Source organism: Anas acuta, chromosome 6 (genome assembly GCF_963932015.1).
Source record: "Anas acuta chromosome 6, bAnaAcu1.1, whole genome shotgun sequence".
Classification (NCBI taxonomy): Eukaryota; Metazoa; Chordata; class Aves; order Anseriformes; family Anatidae; genus Anas; species Anas acuta.
The window spans coordinates 36,202,915-36,218,100 of NC_088984.1; the positions used below are offsets into that span (position 1 = coordinate 36,202,915).

General features: G+C 43.2%; 1 long non-coding RNA gene across 1 annotated transcript in view; it reads right to left on the minus strand.

Annotated features, from left to right (window-relative positions):
• Nucleotides 1–3,073: 3,073 nt before the first annotated feature.
• The window catches only part of LOC137858587 (uncharacterized), a 431,320-nt gene continuing 419,207 nt past the window's right edge, over nt 3,074–15,186 (minus strand). Inside the window, exon 7 of the long non-coding RNA XR_011097864.1 lies at nt 3,074–4,554. This is a non-coding gene — a long non-coding RNA (uncharacterized lncRNA). The remainder of the gene's footprint in view (nt 4,555–15,186) is intronic.

Sequence of the window (15,186 nt, forward strand, 5' to 3'; positions counted from 1 at the left end):
TCCCTAATTTTTCTCAGTAATTACTTGGAAAATTCACTTTTATTCAGAATATCAGCACAGATCCCTGATTTTTGTTCCTTGCTACATGCAGATAATTAACCCTCAAACCCAGTAGTTTCACAACAAGGAAGGAGGAAAACAAAAATAGAGTACAGAAGAGGTATATGCGGTCAGAAGGCCAAATACATACAGCAATTAGCAAATTAGATACGTAGTTAAAGGAAATATTTCACAGCTCTCCAGTGTATAGACATGGGATGACTTCTAAAGCCTGTGAAGTTCCCAAGCTCACAGACTGCTGCACACAGGGAAAGCCCCAGGTGAGAAGACACTCCTCTATTTTGCCTTTTATTATTATTTTTTTTAAAACACACTATTTCCCCCCTCTGCCACGAAGCATTTCTGGCAACTGATGGAACTAGAGTTTTGGGACATGAGCAGATAATCTCATACTTCAAGAGATGAGTGTGATGCTGCTACTCATATCCAGCGCACCTCAAATGAAGTGCATAAGAAGTGCCTTCCTTTATTCCCTGGTGCATTTTATTCATATCCTCAGTGTATCAACATCAAAATGACACCATTTCCTTATGTTTTGAGAAGCCCATTTGTTATTAATTACTTGCAGATTTACAGTTCCAGAGAGCCAAATACACGCAATTAAAATAAAATTCTTAACCTTTACACCAAAAGGAGCAATACTTTGGCATTGTAACAAGATGGACTGTAATGGCATTTCATAAACCTGCAAGCTCATTTAGAGCAACTGCGTGACAACGTTTTAAGATGGAAAACAAGCAAAAAGGCAGGTTGCAGGAAAAAAAAAGCAGGGCCATTCCCCAAGCACAGGTGTGCTGGTAACTACAGCAAAAAGAGAACAGCAACATGCCCCTCTTCACTAGTCCTTCTAGAGCCAAGGCAGTGCTGGGCAAACCAAATTTGGGGAGCTGCTCGCCACACTGCATTTGTCCCATCGATGAGGCAGGTGTGAGCAGAAGGTGCAGCCAGCCCTGCTGATGCTGCTGCAGGGCGAGGGGAAAACCCAGCCTGAGAGCCCACAATGAACACACAGGGCTGCCAGGTAGAAAGACAAAACCAGCCTTTTACTACCAAACCGAGTGCATTTGATCTGAAAAAAAATCACTAAGGCACAATAAATACGGAACCCCACAAAGAAATTTTTTACAGTCAATTTTCAGAGGAGAGCTGCAATTTCTGTAATGAACATGCATTAAACCCTCAATAAAAAAAGTTAATTAAGAAAATGAGTTAAAAAAAAAACTCAGAACTACTCCACTGCTGAAAAATACATTATGTACAGTAAATATGGTTTGGCAGGAAAGGTTTGTTGCGGGTCTCCATTAGTATGGATAACAGACTTCTGTTCCAGGAGACCTGAAAACAAATTCAGGCGCTCCATATAGGGAAATAAAATATGAAAAGCAGCAGCACATGAAACACCACAAGATCATAAAAAGGCAGAGAACACAGATGTGCAGAAACAGCACAAAATCCACAGGAAAAAAGAAGGGTCAGATATACGCTATTAAAACCGATAACTGAAGTGCATGCTTTCTCCCATCTCACACTGCAGCAGATTGTAGCTGAAGCTAAGTGCCGCACAGTTTCATCTATCAGTAATTAAAAACAAACAAACAAGCCTCTGTAAAGAATAGATGGCTTTTTGGTCACAGAGAGAGATTTTGAACATTCCCGTATTGACAGCTTCCACATTTTCTCTGAGTAATCCAAGAAAAAGCTAGTGCCAGTGTCCCAAACCGGGAGGCAGTAAATAAGGGTGTCAGAGGCGACAAAGGAAAATACTGAAGAAGGTTCAGAGAACAGCATATGTGTATGGTGTGACAGGCACAACCTATACGGAGGGAAAGCTGCAGATTAAAAGACTGTTAGTCACAAGCAGAGAAACATAAAAGGAGGGAGAAATCAAAGAGAAAGGTCTACTTGTATCATTAAGCGAGCAGAAATACAGAATAAGCCTTAAAAATGAAAAAAAACCCTAACCTTTACTGTGGCTCATAATCGTAAAAAAAGAAAGGCTAAGTTTTGCCAAAGCAAACAGAAAAAAAAGCTAGCAGGGTTCCTCAGACTCGACACCTAAAGAAATGTTAGGCTGGTATTTTGAGGAGAACTCAATACTTCCACCCTGAGCAGCACACACATCCTCAGCAGCCAGCTGGAGCACAACGAGTAATTGCTTTGTGGGCATTCAGCTTTGGTTTCCTCGTGCCAGACCAAGAGGGATAAGCAGAGCACAGCCCAACAGCAAGGTTCCTGGTCGCCAACAGGAGCTGGGAGCTGACCAAGAAACCCCCCCACCCATGGGGTGCCCTGGGGCACAAGAAACAGGATTCTGGAAAACGTGGCAGCTGCAATGTTTATTACAGCTTCTCCACCCATGCCTCGGTCCCAAACCGTAACTAACGCTGACCAAGCCCTGCAGCCTACCCAACACATTGCCCTTGGCTGTAGCAGGCAAAGAAAAGGATGAACTCATCAGCAGCTTGAGGAGCCCCACTGCCTAACGTGCCCAAAGCAGTGAAGGTTTGGAGATGCACACCCCAACAAACACCGGCCTGCTGCTTGAGACCACAGGCTACATACACAGAGGCCCGCTTCTCTGAGGACCTCTGGGAACAGGCCCAAGCACATCACTCTGACGTGATTAAGAATAATCATTTTTCCTTCAAAGTTCACTCTCTACTCCAAAAGCATCACCTTTTTCACCAAAAAAAGTTATCATACAAGCAGCACAAAGACAGCCGCTTGCACCATAACATGGATCATTCCTGCAAAGGAATAGGAGATGCAGCACCTCAGCTCACGCTAGGAGGGAACACACTCCCCAACACATGGGAAACATTCACACTACTTGCTTTGCCTGCATCAATTCATTAAGCACAAAGCTTCTTACCTGCTTCCTGGGGGAGAAGAAGGAGCCCTGGCTTGCTCTTGATCGGTGTCCTCTTCTTGCAGGGAGGGGAGGCAGAACCTGCTGCCTGAGAGCTGCTGCGAGACCCCAGCCACCCCACCTGAGGCTCATTTGTAGCCTTGGCGACAGCACAAAACCAGTGGGGGTAATTCAGCTCCCAGGTGAAACTCTGCAGGCAGCAATTTAGCACTTGCTTCCAGGTGGAAGGGGGAAATGATTCTCCTGTGCTAAAAACAAAATGCTCCCCATCTCCCACGTGTAGGTTTGGGCTTTAGGAGAAGAAGTTTACCCTGATAAATGAATCCCTGTCTCCAAGAACTGTTGGTGTTTTATCAGGGAATACTTTTGCAGCTGTCTTTCACAAAGAGCTCACTAAAACATTTGCTCACGGCAGTTTTTGCTGCGTTGGTGCACAAGTCCGACCCAGCCCCATATCAGCCTCACTCCATTATTAGGTGCTTTGGAGGACAGGCCTGGGAATGAGCGCTTAGGAATTGCCTTTCCCTGCGTAGAGGCTGCAATCCTTACCCATTAGAAGCTGCCTAATTCCAGGTCGATAGCTGTGCAGTGACTGATGGCTGCAGGTCCAGCTTTGCATTGTCTGGTGCCCAAATAAGCTCTCCGTGGTAATTACAGAGCATGTTCCGTGGTGGTGGTTCCTCACAATGGATGCTTGTGGGAGCCCGTGAATGACTGGGCTTCTTTAGATATGCATTTATTTGAGTTTTTACACACGTTAAGGTTCTAAAAGAAATGTCTCTGCAAACAATATATTTCTCATGCAAATGTTCCCGTAAAGTTGTATGTGATGTAAATTTGAGTTAAAAAAACAATCTTGTGTTTTGGTATTTTTGCATGCTGTTGCTTTGTAAATGCAGGCTGTTTCCCTGCTCTGCAGGGAGGTGCCATGCAGCTGAAGCATCAGTGAAGTTTCATTGTGAGTACTTAATTAACAGAACAATCTTAGGCTGGTTTTCAAACAGGTGAGCTCAATGCACGCACTTGAATGCAGGTAAAGCCTTCCCACCAGGCTGCTCCTCTCTCACACATGCCTGAGCCCAAGGAAGGGAGTATTTTAACTTCCAAGTCCCCTCACACCTCTTCCTTCTCATTGCCAAGATGGTGATTATACTGCATATCGTCTTGTTGAGTCTGTTACAGTGTGTATTGTGTTACAAAAAGACTTTCAGCATCCAGAAGTATCAGTCTGGCTGATTTCAGCTCCCACTGGTGCTAGCGGGAGTCTCCCACATGTGGGTAGCCAAACATTTGAGTAGGAACGTGGCATGGATCTAGGAGGAGAATATTGTCTTTCATCGTGGCTAGCATGCAAGTTAAGTAGAAAAATATTTTTCTTCAGTCTGTTCTTTGGTATTGTGAAGATAAAGCATCTCTACTCTCTGTAAGAAACTCACCATGTGCTGCGCTGGAAAAACAAGTCAGGAATAATTAAAGATGACATCTACTGTCCAAAGAAGCATCTTTGATAAATAATTCATCTTCAAAAACTTGAGAGGTATGAATGAGATGGCAAACAAGGTGTTCCCCTTCAGTGTGCGGGCCTTGCTGGCTGACCTCCTGCAGCACGAGCAGCTTATAATACCCTGGAGGTGGGGACAAAGAGAAAAACAGCTTTATTAACAAATTTGTCAATGAAACTGTCAAGTACAGGCGTGCGCTGTAATCAAGTACTTGCATACTTCATGGCAGACACTATCATGCACCCCTTGAAGTATCAGCTAGGTTCCCACAGCAGATCCAGGGAAGAACAGGGACATCAGGCTGAACTCGCCCCCCACAACCACAACAAATTGATAAGGGTTTGCACAGCGTCTGTCCTTCATGCAGGATTGTGGTGACAAATACCCATGCGGTTACAAATGACATGGCATTACATGGCCAGGGAACACCCTGTTCATTTTCTATCCTTTATTTTTAGATCTGGTGGCATATGCATTTTGAGTGCTCTTAGCAGAAGGTCACAGCCAGTGAAGTGTCAGTACCACACCATTTTCCATCGTAAGCTTTGAATAGTCTGACTTTACATATTTTGCTGCCAGTCTTCCAGCGATGGGATGTGTTTGCTTTCTCCAGCAGTCACTCTTAAACACACCTACTGAAACACCTGCAGGAAAAATTTGCTCCTTTTAACCTTACATCATTCTTCCTGGAGCTCTCCTGCTCCTCGTGCTAGAGGGTGCCTGTTTCGAACGTGTTTAAACCAAGGCGTTATCCCTTCTCCCAGGTTTAGCAAGCAACAATAAGCCTTTTTCTTACTGGAAAATCCTACAAAGAAAATTTTAACAGAACCCGTCCTCGTAAATCATGTCACTTCACTGAAGGGCAATTGTGGATAAGAAAATTTAGATCAAATATTTCTATATAATTTACATATAGATTACATATATATTTACTGCTTAGGACTAGATTAGCCTATATGAAAATTCCTTCCATGAGAGGATTGAAAAGGAGCATTTCTGCATTGAGTGTACTTGAGCTGATTTCAAGTAAAAAGTATCTGAATGGGGTATTGTTATGTGACAGGCAACGCATTAGTGGGGAAGGGAAAAGTGCTCCGTGCCGAGGAGGGGCTCCCACATGGTTTGAATTTGACAAATTCAAAAGAGCAGTAGGATGCTTCATCGGGAAGGGTGAGACAAAGACAGACAGACATTTTAGAGGTGCTCACAGCAAGCTGCTCCTTGCTCAGACTTTAAGACCCCCCCAAAATACTTGTCAGAGTTTTGCTTTTCCATTTGCACATTATACGGCTCAATTACATTTAACTTTGGACATTTCCCCATCTGCTTGCCAACCATCATTTACTTAACATAAATATTGATTTTTCTTTTTTTTTTGTCTCTGTTAATCAGAGCTCATCTCACAGACTCTTACCCTGCCAAAGGAAAGCTCCACGTGGATGCTGGTAGATTGCCATTACCTTACCAAGGGGGGTTGGATTACCAAACTGCCTTAAAAAAAAGGGAGAAAGGGGGAAAAAAAAAACTCAGCTCTACACAGAAGATGTTATGTATATGTGTGCACGCCATACTAAAATCTCAAAGGGCTTTTTTGATTGGGAACTTGGTGGTGCTTTACACATTTTACAATGATTTTTTATTAAAAAAACAGAGGCATAAAAATCTTCTTGCCTCCTGTCCGTGCTTTTTCAGTACTTACACTGAGAAAACATGCACATCATTTGTGCTGCAAAAGTATTTAATGCTTCACACATTGCTAAGGGGGTAATCTTGATAGAAAACCACAATCCAATTTCAATTTGCTTTCATTTGTAGGCTGGCCTGGCCCATCACTAAGGCTGCATCACACAAAGGTCGAAGCCTACTGTGCCCCTGCTAGATAGCGAGGGGACTGCACACCGCTTGTGGTCCAAATTAATGTCAAGGGGAAATTCCAGGTTATTAACCAAGAGGCCAGAAATAAGAAGCCTCTTACTGAACACCTTCTAATATTTTGAATTTTTTTTGACTGTCGCCATCAAACCAAACTTGTCAGGCCACAGCACTCTTACTGGGAACCATTTAAATCTTGTCATTTTGCTGACACTTGTCCATTGAGGAAAGGATGGTTAAATTTGTCTACATAAAATGCAAGTGGACTCAATTTTTTTTGTTTACAAGTCAATCCACAAGGCCTGAAAAAAAATAAAAAAATAAAAAAACAACAACACCCACACCTTTAAAGAATGGGATAGGACTGCCACACTTCCACAAAAAAATGACTCGTGCAATTTGTGTTCTCCTAATCCTATCCTGTGTCTGTGATTCAGACGGGAAAAACTCTAATTTATTTGAGCATCCGTGTCCAGAAATCACAGTTTTGAAAAGAACCAGGAAATACATTTCCACTAAATAAATTAAATGAGAAAAGCCCGCACTTTTCTCATGAGCACGATGAGACTGCTTTCATGCAGGTTTGTATAGTTTTCATGTTTAGTGAAAGAGGATGTTCCAAATTAAAATACAATTATTTTACTAAGAAACATACCCTTCTGCCCTTACAAGGTGAAGAGCTGAATGTCGTGGGCATTATTGAGCCCCAGAAGCTGAAGAGCTGAATGTTGTGGACATTATTGAGCAAGTAATTGCTTCCCCCAGTGAATGTTATTTTATACAATGCACGACAATTTATTTTGGAATGCATTTTCACAGAAATGCCTTGCTATTCGTAGAAGATGTGTAATGCCACAGCATTCTATTGTGGAGGGGGTTAATGAGAGGCAAGCGGTGTAAAAGGAGGCGGATGGAAAAATGAGCTAAGAAAGCACTGAGGGGACCAGTCTCCAGGCAGAAACCTGCCTAGGGCAAGCAGCACGAACTGTCCTAAAGGGCAGTTAAAGTGACGTGAAGTGAGGCAGGGAAGGTCTGAGACTGGTGGGGTGAGAAGGGGAAGCACTACAAGCAGCTGAGAACCACGTGATGGATTTTGTACAGGAGAAGAGGTGATACTGGGCCAACAGGAGGCTGTAATTAGGAGGTGAAGAATGGCACAGGGAGAAAGCAGAGCTCTGCAGAGGATGGGAACAGTTTTGAAAACTGGGAGGATGTTTTTATTCTGAGAAGAACTCAGAATGCAAATAAATGGCTGCATCTTACAGGACTGCGGCTATGTGCCCCCGCGTGCGGTACCAGTAGAAAAGATTTCTTTACAAAAACATGAATTCTACCAAGCACCTGCAATGGTAATTGCAAAGATGCTCCTGGTTCCTAGGCAAAAGTGGGTTGGGACCTAGAGTGAACTGCTACTTTTTTTTTTAAAAGACTCTACTTTTATTTTTTTCTTCTCTGAACTGAAACAAATAAAACAGGCTCAAGCCTCAGTTGCAGGAGCTAAAGCAGGGAATAATGTATGAACAACTCGGAGGAGTGGGACATGCAGTTTTACGGCTGATCTTGAACCATGGGACACCCATTGATTCTCCAAAATTGTTCTAGAGACAACTGAAGTGTAATAGTACATCTTGCCATGATTGCATGTTGATGCCGTTTCCTGCAGCGATGCGATGACACCGTGGTAGGGCCGTTAACCCATCTGTCACTTTCTGCATTTGTCTCAATCAAACTGACAAAAGGATGGTGTAAATGTGGCTTTGGGCGACGCAAACGCGGCATTACAGACCTGACATATAAAAAAGGCAATTGGTATTGTGCAGAGGGACTGATATGACACAGACACATTTGAAAGTAGGATTCTTGCAAGAGGCCATTTAAATAAAAGATTTGTCACTTCTCTCAAGCAACTTGAGATTATTGCTAAGACACTCCAAAGTGCCTGTGATGCTTTGACAATCACCCTGCACGTATTGTGCAGAGCAACACACCCAGCATCAGGAGGAACAAACTCCTCTAATGCCTCATCTTTCAGAAATACAGACATCCACTTATCATTAGGCACATCTGAAAATATGTCCCGTGCAGGTGTAGTTTTAGGAAGACTGTTCAGGACTGTTAGGAACAATGTTCTGGTAACAGCGTTGTCTCCGTCTCAGCCAAAATATCCAACAGCTGAAATTCTGCTGAAGGAAGGAGAAGAAATTCAGGCAGCTGCCTGGTCGCAGCTGAAGGAGCAGCACAAAGCGAGAGCAAGCCAATGAAGCAGGAACCTGTGAAAGGAGATGGGCAGAAGGAAGCTCAAGCCAGCACTGCCACCAAAAATCGTCCCTCGTCTGGGACCTTTGGAGTTGCTGCTCTCCAAAGTGCAATCAGAGCAGAAAGAACAAATTGAGGCGTGCTTGTGAAAGCTTGCCTGTTTTTCCTACAATATCAGTTGTCTAAAAAAAAAAAAAAAACAACAAAAAAAAAGTTATTACCTCCCCCTGAAGCCTTGTCTAACAAATAATATGTTCCATCTGCCAAGTTTTTTTTCCTTTTTTTTTTTTTTTTAGCGACTCAATCATCCAGGGATAAAGGAACAGCAACTGTATTTATTTTATTTCCCTAAGTGTAATCTCTCTCCACAGCAGATGTGACAATTTACTGCCAAAGTAAGTTCATCACACAATTAGCGGTGTGAAAGGAAAGCCTATTGTGTACCATAATGGTTTTTCTCGCTATTAGCGGTTAATAATTACCGACACCCGCTCCAGGGGTGGGCTGAGCCCCCCTCCCCAAGCCTGGGCTCTGCATATCCATCTCTCCACTGCACCGAGAGCTGCTTTGCCATCACCCTCTGCTGCGGGACCAGGCTGCCACGCTGCAAGGACATAATGCTTTGCAAGGAATTGTGATAAAAAAACATCATTTTCTTGCTCCCAGATTCACAAAACCCCATTTTCACAGCCATGCCTCCGTACCCTGAAGTCACTTGACTTGCCTGATGCCGATTGATTACTTTTCCATTGGTGCTATTTTGGATGTGCTTTGTAGTTACAGTAATGACTTTCCTATAAACTTTTATCGTATTTTCTAATACCATTTCATAAATATGACTAGCACAATGCAGGCTAAGTCCAACATTTTATATAAAAACCAATAAAGTAATAATAAAGATTGTTAAAACCGGACCTTTAAACTACATGATGTATTTTCATCAAATCACGTTCTGGTATCTGACCCTACCTCGTTTTTTTGGTGCTGTCAGCATTTCCTGACAGTTACACCGGGTCCTCTGTGAGCACCTGTCCCTGCCAGCACTGCTGACTCCTTTTGTGTAGGGAGGTTTTGAAAAACATCAATCTTGGGGCTGTTTTTTTTTTGAAAGGGGTTGGGGGGAGCATTGGGTTTTCACGGGGAAATCACAGCAGTTGTTTTCTGGTAAAACCACACCAAAGAACTAAAATAAAGCCAACAAAACTCCCAACAGACTCAATACATCAGAAATTTATGAAGAGCCGACTAAGAGCGTAAACCTAACAAGCATCTATCAAAGCCGGTTAAAGCCCCACGAACACGCGTCTCTGTACTTCACTTCTGGGAGTAAGGCAACCTTCAAACTACATTAACCTACGAGTCCTTTACCCCAAGCAAGGACGCACACACCATAGAACAACAGGCTTTTATTTATGCCCATTAGCTTTACTTGGGCTGTTTGTATGGTCCTGCTCCTCTCCAGGCACGCCAAAGTCTCTGTGCTACCCAGCACCAACCACCACCCAAAGCAGGTTTTCCAGCCAGAGGAACACATCTGTCCCCAAGTGCCCATCACGGCTGGCTCTAGGGGACAGGGCGGTCACCCTGGGACACCTACAGCAGCGAGGGCCCTGTTCTGGGGTTTGCTGTGCAAGGCACTCTCTCTTCCCACTAAATGTAGCGAGAAATAAGCAGTTTTGATACCTAAAATTCAGATACATAGAGGGGGCATACAAACAGCAAGTTCCATCTCTTGGGATGTGTTGGGGAACCGAGAGAAGAAGCAAGCATTGACGTACTGGTCGGTGAGAGTGCCCTGGCCGGTGTGCTGGGAGAGCAGATAGGAACTGTCCTACCCAGGTCAGAAATACCTATTCAGGCAGCATTACTGGCACAACAGGAAGCTGTTTCTGCTGGCAGATCAGGAAACAGAAAACAGCTTTTTAATGCTTAAAAATACATGGGCAGTGTAAAGCAGGTGCTGGTACGGAGTGATATGAATTCGCCACAAGCAGCTTGTCACTGCCATGTAACCGGCAAATCTCTGGGCAGCTTCTGCGCCCACCACAGCGAGAGGCATGGTTTCTCAGGCCTCAGTCTGTATAAGGACTTCCTTGCTGGTTCTCCTGCTGCCCTCCCACCCCTCTTTGCTCCCCTGGGGCCCGTGCTCCTTGCTGGACACAGAGCCTCCCTGCTTGGGTCACCTCCCCGCCGCCGCAGAGCGCATCCCTGGCTCGTTTCACTTCCACCTCCCTCGAACCAGCACGCCCACCGAGCACATCTGGCGCGTTTATCTGGCTGCCGTACCTCTGCCCGGACCCTGCTGGGACCTTGGCCTGACTTCTGTGCTAGGGAGAGACAAACCTGTAAGCAATATGTTCCAAAAACGCGCACGGATTTACGCGTGTCCCAGGCCTAAAAAGTGCCTGCCAGCAAGCCCTGGAGAACATCTCAGCGGCTGCCAAGAGATTGCAGAGAAAGTTCGTAAGAACTGCTGTGTATGCTGTCATTTTAATGGGACTCTGATACCACAGGTGACTAATATTTTTTCCCTGATAGGTACAGATATTGCGCTGTTGAGGGGATGCCAGAAAAGAGCAACCTAATTTCTGTCCCCCCTTGTTGTCCAGCTGCCAATCTCCTTCTGCCTGCTCAGTGCAGCTGGTGAGAATGGAACAGCTCAACCCCTCACCCTGTAATGGCTCTGGCCAAATCCGCTCTTTTGCCCCATGGCACATCCTAGGAGAAGCTGTGGCCACAAATAGTTGTCTTTACCACTTGTCGTGCTCAGCCCCATGCTTTGTCTGCCAACTGGTAATATGGAAAGGCTGTAAGACATGGGGCAGGGCTGAGAAATAGCATTTCATCAGGAAGATTCATTCATAGTAGGCTATGGAGGATCTCAAATTGACACCACTATTCCTCAAAAGACAGATCACAGAGCTGCAGGAAACAGGGTGAAAAGAAATTTGAGAGCCCGACTAATATACCCCATCTCAGAAGGGCCATCTGTGGCACATTTGTCCAACCTGTTCTCGAAAGCCTTCAGAGATAAAATGCCTGTGATCTATCCCTCCGGGACTTTTAAGAGAGACAACCCCCAGGATGTGGAAACAGCCACCTGCAGCTCCTTTCAGCAGGCAGCTCCTGCTGTGCTCCCACAGGCCGGGAAGCAGCGCTGAGAGCACGGCAAGGCTGGCTGCTGCTGCTCACAAAACAGCACTGGAGGACAATCCCTCTCCAGAGCCAATCCTCCCGCACTCACGAGTCCTCCAAAGACTTTTTCTGGCTCACAAGAGACTCGCTGCTGAGCCGGGAGTACATTGCATCCTGTGGCAGGACTTCACCCCTTTCTGAGCTTCCTCGTAATCTCTGTGTCTATTTGAATACCTCAAACTGGAAAAGCTAGAAGAAAGAAATTATTTTCAAAAGCACTAATCTGTACTTTCCAGAGTTATTAGCCAAGAGTTACTCATTAGGTAGCATCTTTTACACATTATGCTGGTTAAAAAGAAACCAGAATGTGACACCATGCCGCTTGGCAATGGCAAACCAAGAGCAGCTACGTCCTTCTGAACATGGGCTTTAGCAGAAGCGAGGCACAGAAGCGTTTTTCCCCTTCATTTCTTTGCCTCAGGTGTTCGGTTTCTCTCGGTATAATAGGCTTCTCTGTGCCCTTCCTGCATAGCCTGTTCGCTTTTAAAGACACAGAAGGAATCCCCTTGCAGACTCTCTGCTGTTAATTGTTTGTAATGCATCTATCTGAAGGAAACACTCACAATGAAATCCCAGCAAACATTTCATATTACTTATAGAGCAGTAAGTGCTCTAGGAAGTTTGCATGAGCTGTTCCCTCATGGTTGAAATAAGCCTACTTCATACTTTTCAATGCAGTATTGCCTTGGGACTTAGTGCAGTAGACATACATTTTAAAGTTACATAAGATTAATTTTTTATGCCATTGAAGCGAATTGGCTTTGTAATTAAATTTATTTCCCATTGTCTTTTTTTTTTTTTTTAATTTTTATTTTTAATTCAGCATGCTAAATAGCTTACATTTGCATTTGTAAGCTGAAGTATTGAAGGACATAATACAGTATGTGAGATCTATGTTAAAATTTATTTTCTGAGAAAATAAAATTACTATAATTTATTGGTAATTATGTATAATGTTTTATAATCAAGAGAATTTGGAGGAATCCCTCATCTCCTGATTTTTTGTCTGTTGATAGAAAAATAATTCATTAACATAGAAATAATAGCCATAAGTAAAGAATAGATACATCTCTATCTCTTCTGAGTGCGAGCATTGAATACCACATGAATTCAGTAATATTAAAAGAACAGAAGATGTGATGGCTACATTATGCATGAATCTGGTGTAGTTTGCTCCTTCAGACTTTGTCAGCTTACTTGTGCTTTTTCATTCATTTTACAGCAGAGATCAGAGTGGGAAAGATTCCCTTGGCAGGGGAGCTAAATAGGATAATAATATATTAAGGGTAATAGGAAGGGGGAAGGGAACAGGGAGGGTTTCACTCAGCCATCTTCAAAGATCATTTGTGGAAAGTTAACACTGAAATAGCAGTGGGTTCACATTTCTGTAACTTCCAGTTTGTCTTCACAATTTTAAAATATTTTTAAAGGTACCAAAGGAGCAAACAATGGGAAAAAAACATCTCCAGGGTCAATGAAATGATTTCCCTGCCAGCCTGGAATTACCCCCAGGAAAATGTTTACTACGATTCCATTTTGTTACCTTAAAATGTTCCAAGAAATGCTTTGCTTGAAATGGCAAAAATCCTATTCCAAACAGATTAAATGTAGCTTTTTTAATATTTATATCTTCCCAAGTAATTCCTTTCCTACAGCAGGGGCATGATGCTGGGTACTTAAGACTGCTACCAGTTCCCCTGCTTTTCAGCTCAGGAAAGAAGAATTCTTATTCAAAGCAGCTCTTAAGTAAATGTTTAAGTGCCTTCTTGAATCAGAACCAAAATTGTCACTCCCTACGTGATATATAAACGCCTATTTCAAAATGTACCTTCTTTTCCTTATACTTTTCCTTTTTTTTTTTTTTTTCTCTTGAGACGTCTCCATTTTTTTTTTTATTACCAGCTTTCTGGTGAATGCCTTCCCAGAATCAAATGAATTGTGGTCATCACTCTCATATCCAACCACTTTATTAAAAAAAGTTGGAGCTATTTAATTTTGCACAGTTATCTGCTTCATTACAGGAACATTCCCGCATGCGGTTGGAGCAGGTCTCCCAGCAGTCGCTGCTGGTATCAGTGTAGCCCGTGCCAACTCCTCCTCCTGTTCCATCAGGCAAACCACGATGGCAAGGAGGAGAGCACAGGGCTGTCAGAAGCACAACCCATAAGAGCTGGAGAAACTTCTTACCTGTGTGGGACAATCACAACCCTTATCCGAAATTCTGTTTTCTAATGGCATTTGACTATTTGGTTTGCAAGGCAGGCAGTGCTTGAAGAGTTGGCTTAAAATAATGAGTGAGAGGTGGAGCAGGTCTTTAGTCCTATGACTCACCGCCTTATGATTTTTTAAGAGTTCTCGAGTTACTGTATGCATTGATATGCAATGCCAAACCCCTGAAAAATTAAAATTTTAAAGGGAGATGATTTAACATTATATTATTGCTTAATGAAATGACAGAAACTTCAAACCCAATTAGAAAGCTTCTTGCCTTTAGGCAAAAATCAGGCCGATATGAGAAACAGCATGACTTTGAAACATCTCATATTGATATATTTCTTCCTCTAAAACTACACAAATCAGATGAACAGGAATCTCTTCTCTCCAAGAAAGTGAGTAAGAGAGAGAGAGCTGAAGCAAGAACTTTTACATTTGTCTTTTATGGGAGTTTAGAGCTCTGAAATTGTGACTTCCCGCATCCAGACATTCTTTCCCGACCCCGTCCCTTGGCAGGAGAGAGAATCTCAAAAGTGTCCAGCATTCACAAGATATAACTTACAAAGATAGAGCATTAGATCTTCAAAAGGAGGAAGTCCCTAGCAGACTTCACTGTAAACCTGTCTCAAGCAGGATGCATAACATAAATAGTGCACCATTCATTTTCATCCTGGAACCAAGCTCCATGTATGTCATTACCTGATCTGTTTTTCTGAGTGCAGTGTTAAAATGCTGAAATTACAGTACACATTTATCTTCAATAGCATGGATTATTCACTGACCTCTAATGCACAGTTCCCACAAACTATACATGGAAATCGAGGATTGTCTATAAAGATACTAGTTAAAAAATCTTAAGATAAGACTTAAGATAACCCCCTAGTTGCAATCACTCCGGAATCAGGTTTTAGAAAAGTTTCACCTTCTCCTTATGCATGTGCTCCTGCTACTGGAAGCTGGAATTTAAACAAAAGCTTCAGTCCTTGCTGATAATGGAGATGAGGATTCTGTGGTGACCTCTAGACTGCTGCTCCTAGTGCTGAACAGGAGGCTTGCAGCAACAAACCCCGAACTATCTATCCAACAGTGAATCAAAGTCAAATGTGACACAGCATGCAAAAATAACTCCTACCATCCCTTCAGAAACAATGCCTTTGAGAGGAGAAGTGGACACTTCAAATCAATTTGGCCTGCATGAATCTTTCTAGACAGTAGCAG